The sequence below is a fragment of the Triticum dicoccoides genome, chromosome 7A, assembly GCF_002162155.2.
Source record: "Triticum dicoccoides isolate Atlit2015 ecotype Zavitan chromosome 7A, WEW_v2.0, whole genome shotgun sequence".
Taxonomy (NCBI): domain Eukaryota; kingdom Viridiplantae; phylum Streptophyta; class Magnoliopsida; order Poales; family Poaceae; genus Triticum; species Triticum dicoccoides.
In genome coordinates this window covers 659,549,999-659,562,047 of record NC_041392.1, presented here as the reverse complement: position 1 = coordinate 659,562,047, position 12,049 = coordinate 659,549,999, and positions in this window count along the sequence as shown.

The window sequence follows — 12,049 nt, the reverse complement described above, 5'->3', positions numbered from 1 at the left end:
GCTGCGGTGACTCGGCGGGACGAGGCGGCTGCGAAGGCCATCCGCTTCCGTAAGGAAGTGAAGAAGCCGCCATTGGTCTCCGCATGAGTATTCTGTCTCAATGCTTTATTCTTTCTTTGTGTCTTTGCCTGAGTCTTTTGCTTGCTTCCCTTGCTTCAGGGCTCCCCTCACTCTTGAGAGGGTCACCGCCGCCTCCGTCATGGGGTCAGCGGAGACATCTTCCACCACTCGGCGGATTGACCCCGCTGCTGACCTCCGGGAGGCGACAGAGCGGAATGCGCAAGAGAAGCGCAACGAAGAAGAGGCTGTTTGCCTGGAGAAGGCGGAGGCCGATAGGGCGGAGGCCTCCGCCAAGAAAAAACTAGCAGAGGCCGAAGCCGCCGCCGCGACGAAGCGGCAGGCTGAGGAGGCCGCGCGCTGCCAATCGGCAGTGTTCATCACCCCGCTAAACTCTGCGCCGCCGCCTCCGGAGTTCACGGGGTAGACTGGGGAAGCCGGCGGCGAGAACCCCGTCGTGGAAAGGGAAGGTGGCGACCCCTCTACGCAGGACGTGATCGTTCCGCCGTCGCCTCCGCCGCCATCTGAGAGTGCGCAAGACAAGCAGCCAGCGGACTCTCTGGTGCCGCGACCGAAGACAAGGCCGTGGTGAGGTTACTCCTCCAAGTCGGCTCGCCGACGCGCCGCCGTCTGGAGAAGGCGACTTCGGCACCCCACCCCCTGGAGGCCGGCACCGCCAGCTCGACGATCCCAGACGCCGAAGCAACGAGCGCCGCGCCCATTGGGTGGGTGCGAGGAGGCGGCACACGGACGCTGAACCAGGCGCTTCTGGACGTCCAGGCGAAGCTTCATGCTGAGGGCGACGCTCTCCATAATTGCACCAAGGCGTACCTGGCGTCGCGGGCAGCCGTCCGGGTATGTTTTTTCCTTTGGTCCTTGTTTCCTTGTTCCTCTCTGTGGGGGCGCGCCAGCGCACCCACTGGGTGTAGTCCCCGAGTTTCGGGCTGGCTGCTGAGCAGGCGGCCCGGAACTCCAACTGATGAACTCTGGGTATTAACTTTTTGTCTAAAACGCTTGACGCAGTATTACCACAACCTCCGCGTCACTGCCTTCAACCGTAACGTTGAAGAACTGGGCAAGCGGACCGCCAATTTGTCAGAGAGCCGGAGTAAGTCATTTTTCTTCTTTGCGGGGGCTCGTTGGCGCACCTGCGGGCTATAGTCCCCGAGATTCGGGCCGACTGCTGAGCAGTCGGGCCGGATCTCCCTGACGATCTTCTTTATTGATGACTTAACGCCTTCTTTCTTCCTTCTTTTAAGGATCCAACGCTGCTCTTCAACAGTAGCTGAGCGAAGCCAACTCCGCATTGCGTGCCAAAGGGGACGAGTGCAGCAAGCTCGCCACGGAGCGCAATCTGCTGGCCACTCAATTGGCAGAGCAGAAGGAGCTGCTTGCGAAGACGCAGAGGGAGGCGGAAGAGACGGAAACCGCCCTCCTGGCCGAGTTCGCGAGCGAGCGCTCCTCCTGGTCTGACAAGGAGGCGATGCTGGCCTCCGGCTTCCATGAGATTGAAGACATCGTTGATGGTGAGTTTCTTTACTTTCTTTCTTTGAGCTGCCGATTATAAGTCGTGCCGACTCCTGGTTTTTGACTTGCTTCTTCGTTTCTTCCGTCTTGGCAGACTTCTTTCCTGGGCACTCGCAGGCCGCCATCCAGGCCATTGAGGCTGACCGTGAAGGTCGGAGGGCGGAGGGCGCAGAGATCGCCGCTGACGCCCCTCGAACCCTTGACGAGAACATCCTGAGCATCGAGGCTCGCCTACGGCCGACTCACCGGATGCTGCGCCGGCTTCAGTGTGTCTGTACCCAGGCGATTGCTGCCCTGTGGCCGTACATGCAGGCTCCGCGCACCCCCAGCCTAACGGCCAACTGGCTAAAGGTCGCGGCTGGTCGTCTTGAGGCCTGGAAGGGTTCTTCGGCCCAAGCTGGAGCGCGCCGGGCCTTGGAGTTCGTCAAGGCGTGGTATCCAAGGCTGAATCTAGACCGGCTAGCCATGCTTCGGTCGGAGGACCAGCCGGAGCTGGCAGCTGCGAAAGACGCCCTCGTCAAGCGTGCTGCGGCGATCGCCGAGTACACCGACACCAGCATCTTCGTCCCCGAGCGGTCTGAAGACGGCGAGGAGGTACCGCCGGAGTGGTTTGGGATGAACCCAGACTACGGCGAGGACTCGGCGAAGGTGATTGGCTCTAGCGTCGAGGAGGAAGGCGAGGCGGAGGACGGAGGCGAGACAGAGGCACCAGAAGACGGAGCAGACGGCCAGCCTCGGCTCGATCGCGCCTCCAGCAATGAGCCGCGTGCGATCGACCCGACTGCCACCGGAGGCGATCAAGCCGAGACTACCCAGCCGGCTGCCCCGACGCCTGACACTGCCGCCTCCTCCGACCCTCCGAATCCGTCCGCTGCTTCCTAAGCTGCCGCTTTACCTTTATTTTATCTACTTCAGTAGTCTTTGAAGAACTTGTTAATTCGCACAATTCCACCCACGGGGTGTATTTTGAACTTCTGCTCGAAGATTCGGCCAAGGGCCTACATTATGTAAATATATTTATCCAAGTTCTATCTTTTCTTGCTCATTGCTCTTTTGGCTTTTTTCCTTTGCCGCTTTCTCTTAGTTGCCTGCCTTGCCAATCGGACAGCCGCTCTGCGGACTGCCGCTGGATCAAATGCTTGGCTACTTTGGGAAGGCAAGTACTTAGCCGTTTTTGAGAGTTTTTGAGCAAGTTGAATAGAAGGCGACAATCTGACTATTCAAGAGTCGGTTTGTGAAAAAAGGCTAGAAGCCATCTTGAGCTATGTTTTATGCTTTGAGTCCTTAGCCATTTTTCATGCGAACGCCCATTCTACCTTACTTCTGCCCACCGTACAGTCGCTTCTGTGAGCTGCGGCTTCTGACATGAGACGGTTTAGGTGTTACACACTACTTGTCCGGCTGCAGGAAGCATTTTCACAGTGCAAGGCGGCAAGTCCCCGGGCCGACTTGTCGAGCCCAGTGCCAAGTGGCATAACAAAGAGTAACATACTTGTAGGCATAATTTTTATCATATAGACAAAAGAGGGCAGTCCCCGAGCTCGTCTCGGGGGGCCCGAAATCTTGGTGCTTTAATACAAAAGGTAGCATGGTACATACGGCATCAACTGTAAAATCTTCGGAGGAGATTTGCATTCCATGGCCGCTCTGTCTCCTTGCCGGAGTCGTCCCTCTTGCGTGCTCGGGGCTTCTGAGCGTCAATCAGGTAGTAGGAGTCGTTGCCCAGTACTTTGCTGATGATGAAAGGGCCTTCCCAAGGCGCCGACAGCTTGTGCTGGCCGGCTGTTCGCTGGATCAGCCGGAGCACAAGGTCGCCTTCTTGGAAAGATCTTGGCTTGACCTTCCTGTTGTGGTATCGGCGCAGGCTCTACTGGTAGATGCTGGACCGGCTGAGTGCCAACAGCCGGCCCTCTTCCAGCAGATCGACACCGTCTTGTCGTGCTTCTTCTGCTTCCTCCTCGGTGTACATGGTGACTCGTGGGGAGTCGAACTCTATGTCCGTTGGGATGACGGCTTCGGCACCGTAGACGAGGAAGAAAGGCGTGAAGCCGATTGACTTGTTTGGAGTCGTGCGCAGACTCTAGAGGACGGCTGGTAGCTCGTCGAGCCAGCAGCCAGCCGAGCGCTCCAGAGGCTCGATCAGCCGGGGTTTGATGCCGGACAGGATGAGGCCGTTTGCTCGCTCCACCTGGCCGTTTGACTGCGGATGGGCGACGGACGCTAGGTCTAGTCGGATGCCCTGTGTTGCGCAAAAACGGACCAAGGCGCCTTTGGCAAAATTTGTGCCGTTGTCGGTGATGATGCTGTGTGGTATGCCGTACCGAATTGTGATATCGGAGATGAAAGTCACGACAGTCGGACCGTTCAGCTTCTTGATTGGCTTCGCTTCTATCCACTTGGTGAACTTGTCCACTGCGACAAGTAAGTGAGTTAAGCCACCTCGTGCTGTCTTGAATGGTCCCACCATGTCTAGACCCCAAACTGCGAAAGGCCAGGCAATGGGGATGGTCTTGAGTGTAGAAGTCGGCTGGTGCAGCTTGGAGCTGAACTTCTGGCACCCTTTGCATTTTTGGACCAACTCCTTGGCCTCTTCTAGGGCAGTCAACCAGAAGAAACCATGTCGAAAGGCTTTGGCGACGAGTGCTCTTGAAGCCGCATGGTGGCCGCACTCGCCTTGATGGATGTCTTTGAGAATTGCTTGGCCTTGCTCTGGCTCTACGCAGCGCTGGTGGACACCAGTGACGCTGCGCCTGACCAGCTCTCTGTTGATTATGGTGTAGGCTGCCGCTCGGCGTTGTATTTGCCGAGCTGAGGTCTCATCAGTCGGCAGCTCTTTGCTCACCAGGAATTTGAGGATGGGCTGGGCCCATGAGGGTGCTGCTATTTCTTCGACTGCCAGAACTGCGACTTGGACGAGGGCGGTTGGGCTGGGAGGCGGCGGGTCGGAGTCAACAACCGCTTGTTGGGTTAATGAAGTCCCCAGGCCGACTGGCGCGGCCCTTGGGTCGAGTTCTGGAGTCTTCGAGTCCGCTGCCGCAGTCTCCGGGCCGGGTTCGACTGTGGCGGCTTTGGAGCCATCTGCCAAAATCCCCGTACCGTCTGCCGGACCTCTGGAGTCGGATCCGACGTCCTCGGGAGGAGCCGGCACAAAAATGGAGTCTGATTCTGGTGAAGGCTTGACAAACGGCTTGAGGAGGCATTGAAGGGCGACGCCGGATGGTATTGCTTGGCGGGTAGAGCCGATTCGTGCCAAGGCATCTGCTTGGTCGTTGTCGTTTCTTGGCACATGGAGGAACTCGCACCCTTCGAAATACCCGTTGAGTTGCTGCACGAGGAAACGACAACTCGCCATGTTTGCATATTTCGCGTCCCAGTCGCCAGATGACTGCTGGACCACTAAGTCCGAGTCGCCATAACACAAGATCCGGGGGATGCCAAGTTCTTTGGCAAGCCGGAGCCCATGCATCAGCGCCTCGTACTCGGCGACATTGTTGGAGGCGGCAAAATGGATTTGCAGTGCGTATTTGAGCTTGTCGCCTTTAGGAGAGGTGAGGACGACGCCGGCTCCCAAGCCAGTGCACATCTTGGAGCCGTCAAAATGCATCCGCCAATGGGTGGAATCAGGCGCTGGAGGTAGGTACTGGGTCTCGGCCCAGTCGACGAGGAAGTCAGCCAGTGCTTGTGACTTGATAGCGGTGCGGGGCTGGTAGTGGATGGTGTAGGGAGCCAGCTCTATGGCCCACTTGGCCACTCGGCCAGAAGCATCTCGGCTACCAATGATCTCGGCAAGCGGGGCCGTGCAAACCATCGTAATTGTCTGCTCTTGAAAGTAAGGCTTCAATTTCTTGGCAGTAAAGTGTATGCCATAGCACATCTTCTGGTAGTGGGGGTAGTCCTGCTTGGAGGTCGACAGTACTTCGCTTAGGTAATATACCGGTCTCTGGATAGGTAGTGCCTTGCCGTCCTCCTTGCGTTCCACTACAATGACCGTGCTGACTACCCGGCTGGTGGCGGCAATGTACAGGAGCATAGGTTCCTTGGGAGTCGGAGCCGCCAGGACGGGTGGAGTACTTAGCATCTTCTTCAACTGGAGAAAAGCTTCGTCCGCCTTATGGTTCCACTCGAAAAAAGTGGTATTCTTCATGAGTTGGTATAAGGGGAGAGCTTTCTCGCCCAGCCCACTGATGAATCGGCTGATGGACGCCAAGCAGCCGGTGAACTTTTGCACATCCAGGAGTCGGCTGGGTACCTCCATTCTCTCAATGGCCTTGATCTTTACAGGGTTGCATTCTATGCCGCGTTCAGAGACCAGGAATCCAAGGAGCTGGCTGGCTGGTACTCTGAAGACACACTTCTCAGGATTGAGCTTGATTTGGAATCAGCGCAAGTTCTCAAAGGTCTCCTTGAGGTCTTCCAGCAGTGTTCCATGCTTTTCCGTCTTTACCACTACATCGTCCATGTAGACGTGGGCGTTCCTGCCGAGCTGCTTGAGAAGGCACTTCTGCATGCAATGCTGAAACGTGGTGCCGGCAGTCCTTAAGCCAAACGTCATGGTGAGGTAGCAGAAGGCTCCAAACGGCATGATGAAGGCGGTCTTCAGTCTGTCAGCCGGGTTCAGCTTGATCTGGTGATATCCTGAGTATGCATCCAAAAAACTCAACAGCTCGCATCCGGCTATGGAGTCTATCACCTGATCGATTCTTGGTAGAGCAAATGGGTCCTTGGGGCAGGCCTTGTTGAGGGTCGTGTAGTCAATACACATTCACCACTGCTTGTTCTTCTTCAGTACCAGGACCGGATTTGCTAGCCATTCTGGAAAGAACACTTCCATAATGAAGCCGGCTGCTAGGAGTCGGTCTATCTCTTCTCCGACAACTCTTCTCTTCTCTTCTGATAGGCGGCGCAGGGGCTGCCTGACCGGCTTTGCATCAGATCGGACATGTAACTTGTGCTCGGCGAATTCCGTCGGTACACCTGGCATGTCTCTAGGGGACCATGCGAAGATGTCCCGATTCTCATGAAGGAAATCGACAAGCTCGCCTTCCTATTTGCTGTCGAGGTTTGTACCTATGACAGCGTACCTCTCTGGGTGCTCCGGATCCAAGGGTATCTTCTTTGTCTCTTTGGCCGGTTTGAACGAACCTTCAGCCTCCGACTCCTTCGGGTTGGGCGATACCTCTGGCTACTTGCCGGCCATCGCCACAACTCGCTCAAGGAGCCGCTTCTCGGCCGCGATTACCAGGGACTCGGCCAGCCGACTGCTCTCAGTCGCGCAGGTAGACGACTTCCGGTAGTCGCCGGCCACAGTCAGGATTCCCCTGGAACTGGGCATCTTCATCTTGAGGTAGGCGTAGTGGGGGACCGCCATGAACTTGGCCAAGGCGGGTCGGCCGAGTAGCGCATGGTATGGGCTCTCGAGGTCCACCACCTCAAACCAAACAGACTCTTGGCGGAAGTGATCTTTGTCTCCAAAGAGGACGTCCATCAGGATCTTGCCGATTGGTGAGCAGGAAAGCGCAGGAACAATGCCGTGGAACACAGTCTGGCTGTTCTGAAGCTGTCTTTGCTTGATTCCTAACTTCTCCATGGTGTCCTTGTACAAGATATTGATGCTGCTGCCTCCGTCTATCAGAACTTGCGAGAAATGCGCGGCTCGTCTATCCGTAGCAAAGGTGGCGTCCAAGACCAAGGCATAGGAGCTCGGACTTGGCATCACCTCTGGGTGGTCAGCCCTGCTCCAGCTGATGGGCTTCTCGGACCAGTGCGTGAACTCTGGCGTCTCTGATGCTACCGCATTCACCTCTTGTCGCTGCAGCCGCCTGCTGCGTCGATCATCAGCCATACTGGTAAACACCACGTAGGCTCCGTGTTCTTCAGGGTATTCGTCTTGTACTGCGCCGACTGGCCTGACAGCCGGCTGCTGGGGCGGAGGCGGAGGCGGCTGCCCAGCAGGCGGGGGTGGCAGGAGGCCGTCTCCCTTGGCGATTCTGGCGAGCCAGTGACACTTCCGGGTGGTGTGATTCGACGGCTTCGCACTGCTATGGAACTTGCAAGGTCCATCCAGGGTCTGTTCGTAGGAGAAGGCCGGTAACCAGTTTGGCTTGCCGCCTTTCTGTCGCTTGGGTGGAGGCTGCCCATCCGGCTGCTGGGCTTCAATGGTCATGACCTGCCGGCTGCTGGAAGCCGGCTCGGGGCCTTGCGCTTGTGGTCGCCTTGCTGTTGTCGCCGGTTGGCGTCTCCCGCCGGAGTTCTTGGAGCTTGAGGGGCCACTTTGCTAGTTGTGCTGATTTGAATCTCCGCCTTCATGGAGGAGTTGGCCGTGGCGTACTTGTCTGCTATGATCAGCAGCTCGTCGAGGGTTTCTGGCTCGTCGCAGAGGAGCTTGTGCTTGAGGAGGGTGCCTTCTCTGCACCCGGCTGTGAAGTACTCGATGGCCTGCACCTCGTGCACGCCCTCGCAGGAGTTCCGAAGCTCAGCCCAACGCGTGAGGTAATCGCGAGTCGACTCGTCGGGGCCTTGCACGCACAAGGAGAGCTGACGAGGTTTGGGAGGACGCTTGTACGTGTTGGTGAAGTTGTGGACGAATGCTTCGGTGAAGTCCACCCAGCTGTTGATGCTGCGGGGCTTCAGGCTATTTAGCCATGTCCGGGCCGTGCCCTGGAGCATGAGCGGAACGTACTTTACGGCAACACGCTTGTTGCCGTTTGCTATGCTGACAGCCATGGAGTAGTTGACTAGCCAGTCTTCTGGCTTCACGGAGCTGTTATACTTGAGTGTGTCTCTTGGGAGCGTGAACCCTCTGGGAAAGGGCTCGTCTCGAATGCGGGGCTCGAAACAAGGCGGACCCAGTTCGTCTTCTTCTTCCAGCGCTAGGGATCGGTGAAGTCAGTCGATCCGATGGCGGGCGTCATTCTCTCCAACTCCCTCTCGGCGGCCAAGGCGGTCGCCGAGAATCGGATGGTCAACAGACGGTGGGGAGACTCGCCTCTCCTTGCGAGGAGGAGGAGGCGGACATTCGTCCCGTCGTTCCACTGCTCTCGGGCGGCCGTCTCGGTCGCGCTCTATGGTAATGCGAGTCCGACTGTGGCTGACAGCCGGATCCTTGTCTCTTCTTCCTCGGGCGCCGCCAGTCGGCGTCCGAGACATCGCGCCTTGATCTCGGTGAAGGTCGTCGTTTTGCCGCTGTGGCTCCACCGTGCGGCAGCCGGCCTTGTTCTGCGTGGCAACCGTGTCGAGGAGCCACTGGACTCGCTCCATCATGAGGCGGCGTTCTTCGCCCTCGAAATTGTCCAGCTCGTCCGCCGCTGCCTGGGCGGCTCGGATGTTCTCCGCTGGTGTAGCGTACACAGGGCAGCTTGCCCTAAACAGGTTGGTGATGGCTACGCCGGGCTACTGGACCGCGCCAAGGCGGCTGGGCCCCGCCGGGGCCGGCGAGCCGCCGACGGCGCGATCCATCTCTCGCTGGTAGGCTTCTGACAAGCGTCTCATGCTGGCCAGCTTCTTCGCGCCTTCAACGAGCTGAAGGCGGAGCACCTCCAACGTCTCTGCGTCAGCGTCTTCCGGAATGGGCGCAGTTAGGTCTTGTAGCGCCGCGCCGAGTGACTCGTGCGCTCCTCTGCCGGGGAGCTCATCATGACTGATGCCGAGCACCTCGGTGACGGTGCTTCTGTCACTCTCCGCGTGAGGGAGAGGTTCGTCGTAGACCACCACATTAGTGGGGAACGCGTCGAGCGACGCGGTGTCGGAGTCGACCAGCATTGGGTCGGTGGAGCCTGCAGACTCCAAGTCTACGGCTGGCTCGCCGGAAACATGGAGTTGATCGAGGAGGCTCTCGGAACCGCCCGTGCCTGCGTTGGATGCAGGCTCGTCGGAGAGGCGAACCTCGCCGACAAGTTCGGCCAGGCAGCTGGCTGCGCAGGCGATCTCAACGCCACGCAGCACGTCGACGCAAAACCCGTCTGGCGTGCCTGGCTGGCTGCGCTCGCCAGGGAGGAAAAGGGTTCCCGTCCAGAACAGGTCTCCGGACGGCGGTGCACCATGCCCCACGGTGGGCGCCAAATGTTGGGGGTTAGGTGCGACATATGCCAAAGGATGGCTTATCATGGTGGGGGCGAGTAGAAAGTCGCCGGTGCCTGAAAACGGGATGAGGCAAAGACATGCACGCCGGCGAATCTTACCCAGCTTCAGGGCTCTCCGAGGAGATAATACCCCTACTGCTGCTCTGCGGGGTCTCCGCATGATCACTATGGCAAAGTGTTTATACGGTTGCTCCTTGAGCTGTTTCCTGGAGGTAGGAGAGGGCAAGGCTAGCTCTCTCCCTCTTATATGATCTGGCCTAGAGCTAATGGGTTCCAACCCCTTGCATGGGTGCCCTGGGGGGTTTATATAGGCCTACCCCCAGGGGTACAATGGTAATCCGGCTGGACACGGGCCCAGCCGTCAGCGCCTCTGGCCTCCGTCTTTCCTGCCGACCGCTGGGGCCCGCCGACTGGTGGGCCCTGCCGACTGGCCTGGTACGGAGCCGATAGGCCGCGTCCACCACGGGCGGGTCTTGCCGACTGCTGATTACTGTAGCCGTGCTTCTGATGACGCGGGCTTGATCATGGGGTCGTGGAAACAGCCCCGCTGCCTGGCGGGCGATCACTATTGCCACTCTCCATCACATCTTGATTAATGGTGCGTGGTCCTCTTGCCGTCTCCTGGGGTCTCACTGACTAGTGGGACCCGCAGCCTCTAGGCCGTACAGACAAGCCGTCGTGGGTGCAGGATTCGGTCATGCGGTGCTGATGTCAGGGCCGGCATGGCAACAGGGCCACGCCGCACGGAGATCTTCCGGGGTACGGCGTGTTGTGGCCATGCCTGCCCTTGGTAAGGGGCGGGAGTGGGCTTCACTGTAGCCACTCCCCTGCCCTGTCCCACTTGATGAGGTCATGGGGTTTGTTGGAGTCGCAGGCTGATTCCCAAAAGCCGGCTTCTCTGGAAGTCGCCAGTCAGGAGTCAGCTTTCCCTCAAGTCGTCCCTGGGACTCGGCCGTGAGTGGTCAGTCGGCCATCTTGCCGTCGACTTCTTGAAGGCGGCTCTTCGTCCTGGGGTCTTGAGGGGCGCAGCCTGCCCCGATGTCCTGAAAGGTTCTGGGCCTCGGGTCGGCCTACTAGTGGCCCATTACTCCGACAAAATTCATCAACCATAGATCATTGGTTGGATCATTGATTCCGTGATGAGTGATTGATTTTTTATTTGCTCCTGTATGTTCGTCATGGGATTGCGGTAAGGGTAGAGACTTTCTGAGCATGATAGGTTCTGTACTCTGTTCATTGAACTTTTTTCATGAGAACAGAGTACAGAACCTGTCTGTGCTCATCCCTCGCTTGGCTACTGTTGCAGCCATAACCCATTGACTGATCGAGCCAAAAATATTCCAGCTGCAGTACATCCTCCTACACCAGTTTGTCATCTCCCCCATTTATATTGGAAATTTCATGTCTTGGCTGATGAAAGCTTGATGCAATCTGGCTGCTATACAGAAACATAACGAAATTTTGCTCTTCAATTTTCCATGTTCAAATATGCCCTCAAATTGTGTCAGTTAGTTGATTTTCCCTGTATATTTATCTATCAGTTGAGCCATGTCACATACTCGACAACAAATAAATGATGCAGTTTATTTAAGTTGCAGACTAGCAGCTTTTTTTCATGTCTGACGAACATTAGGAACTACATCGATAATTTGGAGACAGAGAGGAATTATTATCCATATCAATATATCAAATATAATTACATGCAACAAATAGACATGTATACGTTTTGCTAGCCTAGAATATTGTATCTATTGGAAATAATACACTTGACAGGTCTACATGTGTTGTTGCTTCAAGCTTTGTCTCTAACAGTATGAATTATCCATATGGTATAATAGTTTACTATAAATGTTAGATAAGTGAACTCATAAAAATAGATGTGTAAAAGAGGGAAAAGATACACAACCACCGATATAGCTAGGAGAAAACTTGGGCTTAAATTGCTTGGCTCATGGAACTTATTTACATTTTGCAAGACGTATACAGTCACCTTTAGAAGGGTTCCAGTGACATATGATAATAATATTAGTACTGAAGCATAAACATGTGTTACACTGCCTGATGCCTGATGCCCAGGTGGCTAGGATGGGAAAATAAAATAATTATTCAACATAATCAGTCCCCTTAATTTGGTTCCATCAAGAAAATGTAGACTCTGGTGTATTAAAACTTCTCCTACTTCCTATTTTGTGAGTAGTTTGGTGTACTGAAAACACATACTTGGAGCGACGCAAGGAGGTTGTGAAATTTTAGTACTACCGTATATTTGAAAATCTTTCTTAATTATTCTGGCATTAACACTATTTTCTGTTTTGTCGATGTATTAAACTGTTCCTCTCTATCGTATAGAAAATCGTGGAGGTACACCATCTGTTTAATTTGTAGCA